Source organism: Conger conger, chromosome 11 (assembly GCF_963514075.1).
Source record: "Conger conger chromosome 11, fConCon1.1, whole genome shotgun sequence".
NCBI classification, from domain to species: Eukaryota; Metazoa; Chordata; class Actinopteri; order Anguilliformes; family Congridae; genus Conger; species Conger conger.
The window spans coordinates 13,895,047-13,902,358 of NC_083770.1; the positions used below are offsets into that span (position 1 = coordinate 13,895,047).

The 7,312-nt window shown below is 45.3% G+C and overlaps 1 protein-coding gene across 1 annotated transcript in view; it reads right to left on the reverse strand.

Moving 5' to 3' along the window:
* The window catches only part of LOC133139930 (uncharacterized), a 131,804-nt gene that overhangs the window by 81,393 nt on the left and 43,099 nt on the right, over nucleotides 1–7,312 (reverse strand). The window lies entirely within an intron of this gene.

A 7,312-nucleotide genomic window follows, 5' to 3' on the forward strand; every position in this document is an offset into this window, starting at 1 on the left:
AGTGTTCCCGCGTTCTGAGATTACTTTACTGAAAGAAAGCGTTCGTCCAGGTTGCCTCTGACGTTGACGTGGCATGTTTCTCATCTTTGCGACAGTTCTCTCTCTGCTTCGCTTCACAGGTTCCTTCGAGGTGACTGTCCCGCAGCGAAGGGTGTTGGCGGTGCTGGGTCAGCCGGTGGTTTTGGGGTGCAGCTACACTCCGGACCCCAAGGAGGGGCTGGACAGCCTGGTGGTGACGTGGCAGAGGTCAGAGGACCAGCAGGTCGTCCACAGCTTCTATTATGGGCGGAGTCAGCTGGACAAGCAGAGCCCGAACTACGCGGGCCGCACCGAGCTCTACCCCGCCCTGCTCCAGGCCGGGAACGCCTCGCTGCGGCTGCAGCGGGTCGGCCCGGCGGACACGGGCCGGTACCTCTGCACCGTCAGCAGCCTACAGGGATCCGGCAAGGGAGAGGTCCAGCTGGAGTACGCAGCACCTTACGCCGAGCCCAGGCTTAACATCCAGGTGAAATGTAGCGGCATCAGCCTGCAGTTTGAGAGCGAGGGCTACCCGGCCCCCCAGGTCCAGTGGACGGGCACACCGGGGACGAACCTGAGCACCCAGGAGGAGGTGTCCGGGCCCGGGGAGGATGGGCTCTTCCTCCTGCGGACCAGCGTGACGGTGGAGGACCCCGGACCGGGAGTCAACCTCAGCTTCGTCCTGAAGAACTCCGCCCTGGGACAGGAGCTCCTGAGACCCATCAGCTTCAGCCTGGCTCCAGGTGGCCTTGGAAATTCGATAGACGGCACCAGGTTGACCATTGTGCTGCTGATAAGCGCTCTGTGCCTGCTGGTGTGCCTGGGCCTGGCGGCCTTCGCCTACATCCGCCGGCAGAGGACTTGATAGCAGCCAAGGACACCGCAGAACGGCTCGCAGACACTCTTCAAGCCGGCGAGAGACGAGCTATGTGCAGTCTGCTGGCTAATGCCCCATCCGTGCCAGGTAGCTTGCTTACAACAGTCGCAAAAAGCTGGGCTTATTACTCCACAAAGAGTTTGGTGTATTAGCACGATAGCACACTAGCGCGTAAGAGCACTGCAAATGTAGCCTGACATTAGCACGCGCGATTTCAGTATTCTGTTGCAGCCGCCTGGATCGGAGGCAACGGCACCGAATGCTAAAAAGTTGTGCTAGCGCAGCCCAAAGCTCCACCTAGAATTTCATCCAAAAACGGAAATCTAATAGTCCTGAAATAATTATTATATATATTATATATAATATTATATATATTATATATAATATTATATATATTATATATATATTATAAATATAAAAGTATGTGTAAACTACTCACTAAGACAACTGCAGGTTCAACACAATCACTAAACACAAAAGCAATACATTGTAACTGGCCAGAGATTCATAGATGCGACAAACCGTGGTATTTTCACCGCTTAGTTACTGTTGCTATATCATCAAGCTGTTGCGAAGAAAGAGCGTGGAGCCAACATGATTCCACAGACAGATCAGCAATGAAATGAAATATTGAAATGAAATATTTGCATGGAATGGAATACGTTAATAATAAACATAATCAACACTACTCATGTGCTATGTAGTTTACATGCAGGTTTTGTTTTAGTTTTTTTTACAAATACACGAACTAATATTTGTTTATGATAGATCGGCAGCCAGCTAAGTCGATCGGTTTTGCTGCTAACATTGCTAGCTAGCTAGCTATAAATAGCCAAGTTCACTATATGTCATCTCAATTAAATATGCATTTTTGTAATGAATAAAAAAACGGTCCTCCTTTTTTCTTGTAATGTATCGAAAATTGGAAGTTGTGGTCCTTACAGCCAGCATATGTCACTTGAAATAGCCTTAATTTGTTTAACCATATAACATGTAGCTGTCGTATCCTATTTATGTGTTGATCATATTGTGTTGTGCACAGACTCTTATTATTGGCGTTAAAGAGCTTCACCTGCTGACTGTTTAGTGTAAATTCACGAGGTCGATTGGTTGAAAGGTTGGTTGGGAGAGAGAACACAGAGTTTTCATAGTTAGCTAGCAAGGTAATAATGATAATAAAAATACAAATAATTCTCTACTCCTAGCTTTCTCGCAAACCATTATTATTATTATTATTATTATTATTATTTATTTCATTATTATTATTTTTTTATAGCTATGATTATTTGTAAATTTGAAGAGCCCATCATGAGTTTTTCTCAATCTGTTCAATACAAAGCAGTCCCAAAAGGGGCGGCCTGTAGCCTGGTGGTTAAGGTAAATGACTGGGACACACAAGGCCGGTGATTCTAATCCCAGTGTAACCACAATAAGATCCGCACAGCCGTTGGGCCCTTGAGCAAGGCCCTTAACCCTGCATTGCTCCAGGGGAGGATTGTCTCCTGCTTAGTCTAATCAACTGTACGTCGCTCTGGATAAGAGCGTCTGCCAAATGCCAATAATGTAATGTAATGTAATGTAATAATGACTACTCTAAAAGCCATAGGAAACAAGGCCATAGGATAGTCAATGTAGTTAAATAACAGTTTTTTGGGTAAAGTTTAAATTGCTATACTCCTACAAGAAACAAAACATACAAAAGAACCAAAATATTTGCACTTTTCTTTTGTGCCGGCGCGGATTCGAACCGGCGACTTCCTGGAATTTCTTCCCCCTTCTTCCCCTCCCTTTCCCCCTTCTTCCCCTTGTTATACAGACAAATGTTCCCCAGCTTCAGAGCAGAACAGAGCCAAAGAGAGCGAACAACTGGCAGGAGATGTTTTTAAGCAGTCCCGCCAATCAGCTGCTGGCTAGCCCAGATGGCCCAAAACCAGACAGCTCCCCCTTCAGACTGGAGGGAGAGAGACCGCCCAAACTTAATCTGTCAAAGGTGGAGTGAGCACGCCCAGCACGGCGTGACACTGCGTTAAGAGAGAAAGTAGTGTTATTCATGAATAAAACACTGCAGGAATACTTAAAAATATTGCATAACGTATTAATAGAATGAAAAACTTACAAACTAAGTTATCCAACCGTATATATAATTTTCGCCAAATTGTATATACAGTTAGTGATACGGTTCTAAAAAAATAGACACAGTCTTTTGCTTTTGCTGCAAACTTTTCAACGTAAAGAGCACAACTAGCTGATAAGGGGAGCAAGGATTGGCGTCATTTAAGTGACAAGTTGACATCACATAAGAGATCAAGGGATTTCCCTTAGTCGCGCCTGGCTCTCCGCCATTCCTCAACCTCACAAAGGGACGAATTCAATTAATGGAAAAATACAGAGACACTGGATTTGCCTCTTGCTTCAGAGATGGATGTTGATGCAGTATTCAGGGAATCACGTGTGAAACAGAGAAGAGATGTTCGACCTACCCCACTAACCCCAGAGCGAGTATTCGAAACTGAATATTTCATTGCAATAGTGGACCAGGCCCTCGCAGCACTACATTTACATTTACATTTTAGCCATTTTGCAGACGCTTTTAATCCAAAGCGACTTACAAGTGCATAGGTTCTACCATAAGTCAAAGCATCACATCCAGAAACTAGCAAAATACACATGAAATGCTGTTCTAAACATAGTTGTCATCATAAGTGCATATTATTATTATTTTTTTCTTTTGGGGGGGGGGGGGGGTTAGACAAGGATAGGGATATCAGAAAGGAGGGGCAGGGGAAATCAGGAGAGAGGACTAAGGTAGAGTTTGAAAAGGTGGGTTTTGAGTCTGCGTCGAAATAGGGGGAGGGATTCTGCTGTTCTGACAGTGGTAGGCAAGTCATTCCACCACTGAGGAACCAGAACGGAAAACAGGCGTGAACGTGCAGCTCGACCGCCAGGTGCACGTAGAGAGGGAACCGTAAGGCGACCAGAGCTGGCAGACCGGAGTGGTCTAGCTGGGGAGTAGGGAGTGATCAGGGATTGTATGTAAGGTGGGGCAATCCCCTTAGCAGCCTGAAATGCCAACACTAGGGCCTTGAAACGGATGCGTGCGGCAATAGGAAGCCAGTGGAGGCCAATGAGAAGCGGGGTGACATGAGCCGACCTGGGCTGGCTGGTGATCAGGAGGGCTGCAGCATTCTGGACCAGCTGGAGGGGCTTGATGGCACACGCTGGGAGACCGGCTCCTAATGTTGAGGTTGCTCTTCCCTGTCACAGTTGCATCTGGGGAGTGCAGTTTCTCGAAGTTATTAAGAATTACTTATGGACTACCATGGCCCAGGAGAGACTGTGTGGACTTGCCATCCTCGCAATCGAAAAGGACGTTGTATCGAAATGGGATGACAAAGACATTATTTCTGAGTTTTGCTGCAGGGAAAGCCAGGAGGAAAATGCTCACATAAACCTGCTGCTCGTATCCTATGTGGTGAGTCACATTTCTGGATTCATGTCAATAATAGCATGTGTTTATTCAATGTGGGGTATAACTGCTTTATAAATCCTTAATCCTTAATGTGGTTGTAAACTAATCTAAATACCAGTAACTATAGTAGGCCTATTCTATTGTCTATCAGCAGTGCAGTGTAGGGTAGGTGACGTCACAACAGTGGAAGGCACATGATTAGCACATTTTTGCAATATATCGTGCCTGAGAAAAAAAAGATGTGCGTGTCGCACGTGTATAGTGCATAAGCCTCGTGCTGACGACTTCGCACTGAGCCTCACTTCCCTACACCATTAAGAATTTGGATGTTGCTCTTGCTAAATACAATCATTATTCACCTTCCATTCACTTTGTTTCTGAACTCTTGTCCAATAACATCATGACAATAACATCAAAGGCTAGTTGCCTTTTCAAAAGCACGCCTTCCCCTCAACTACTCAGATCTGACTCTTCCCCCCATTCCTTCTGACACTCTGAGTCTCAGTCCATTTCTCCATACCATCCTCAGGCTCCATACCGTCTCAACTACCTTGCTTGATTCTCCATTTACAGTACATCCATCCATCCATCCATCGATTATCTGAACCCGCTTATCCTGAACAGGGTCGCAGGGGGGCTGGAGCCTATCCCAGCATACATTGGGCGAAAGGCAGGAATACACCCTGGACAGGTCGCCAGTCCATCGCAGGGCACATGCACCATTCACTCACACACTCATGCCTACGGGCAATTTAGACTCTCCAATCAGCCTAACCTGCATGTCTTTGGACTGTGGGAGGAAACCGGAGTACCCGGAGGAAACCCACGCAGACATGGGGAGAACATGCAAACTCTGCACAGAGAGGCCACGGCCGACGGGGATTCGAAACCAGGACCTCCTTGCTGTGAGGCGGCAGTGCTACCCACTGCACCATCCGTGCTGCCTTACTTACAGTACAGTTGTTGCAAATCCAGCCAATGCAGTTGTTGTTTTCTGAACAATTATTCTGCAGGAAAATCATCCAAGCCATACTTCCATACTGTTTTCAAGAGGTTTTGTCTACCACAGCGGTGACACATTCACACCCTCTCACACTCTTTCATGTCACTCAGAGAGCATAAAAACAGGGGGAAGATGTGGTTTCTCCCTGATAACAGCAACCACTCACTCACTGATAACTCACCCCCTATCTAAAGCTACATAAAAAAGGTTTTGAGGTCAGCAGGTCAGGCACGATGACGATGTTTTGTTAACACCTAAGAGGAGGTATACACTGAGTGTTACACAGCTACATCTGTGAGGAATGGGGAGACAGTGGACAGGGGGCTTAACCACGAGTCATAGTACAAATCTGAGTGCGGGTGTGGCTGTTTTGTTGCACCTGGGTTAGGTGTTACTATACTCTCACACAAGAGGTGTGTAAGGGCAGTGTAAGGACAGGCTTTTACTGGTAAAAAGGGTCCAAAGGGTCTCTGTTTATTAATGTGTATGCCCCTAACATAGACAGGGAGAGAGTAAATCTCTGCAGGTGAGGCAGGAGCGAGCCAGTTTAAGTCCTGAGGTATTTCTGGTTGTAGTGGGGGACTAGAACTGCACTTTGGACTTCATAAGAGACAGGAGTGGGGTTGAGCCACATCTTGGACCTGTGCAAGTCCTAAAAAATGTAGTGCAAGACAGCACATTGGTGGACACATGGCTTGGACACATTTGGTTACAGCAGATACTGGAAGTTTAATGTAAAATTTCTGGATGATGCCTCCTTTTGTTCTAGTTGTGAGGAATTTTGGGCCAGGAGGAGGCTGAGGAAGGCGGAATTTGATTATATTAGTCAATGGTGGGACACCGGTAAGGCCCATATGAGACATTTCTGCCAGCAGTATACGTCAGCAGAATGGAGGAGGGTGCTAGCAGGTTTGGAGCAGCATCAGGGACATTGAAAGTGAGCTAGTGTGGAGAGACAGGGCGGGACTCCAGCAGAATCTGGTTGAGCTGTGCAGGGATATGGGTGTTTTTTTATAGCATAAAGCGAATGGTGCTCTAGTTCTGGTCAGGGATGTTAAGGCCTTAGCAGACAGTATCAGTACTTATCAGAGAGCTTCCTCTGCCAGAGTTAACTGGGGTAAGAGTGAGGCAGTACAGTGTGGCCAGTGGGGACAGGACATGCCTCCTCAATTACCACAAGGTCTTCAGTGGAACAAAATAGGGTTTAAGCTTCTAGGGGTATATATACATACACAAACACACACGCACACACACACACACACATATAGACACACATACACACACACACATATATACACACACACACACACACTCACACACACACACACACACACCATCTTGTCCCTATTCAATGTTCAATTTGAATGTGTTATTTTGAACACACACACACACAAAATCTTGTTCATGACCGTGTTCAATTTGCATCTGCTATATTGAACAAAATAAAGTTTGGTTTTATGAAAAATAAACTTTTGACCTTTGACCTTTCTTCTAATATAGATCTATACGAGTTGCTTTTGACCTGTAACACCACAGATGTCACTATAGTTAATAATATGAAGTTCTAAAAAACCCACAAGCTATTTATTATAAAAAGTGTGTTCTAATATTAGTCTGTTATAATAATTATTACCCGTTGTCTTCACTATAGGAAATATAATGAGTGAATTTAAACTTTTTTTTAACTGAAAACAAGTGGTATATTTTAATGGTCTGGCAAAATACAATTTAAAGCACTGATTGTATGGTTATGAGTGCATAATAAGGTTATAAAAAATAAGTATAAAAAACAATATTGGATGATAATCATAGTTTTTTGTGTGTTTTGGGCTGAGATAAATCATGGGTCAAATTTGACCCGCTAACAAAAAAGGTGTGGGCAACTTTCTAACACATTAGGAAGGTTAAATCACCTGTGGAACAGAGGTGTGTCCTGCTGCCTGAT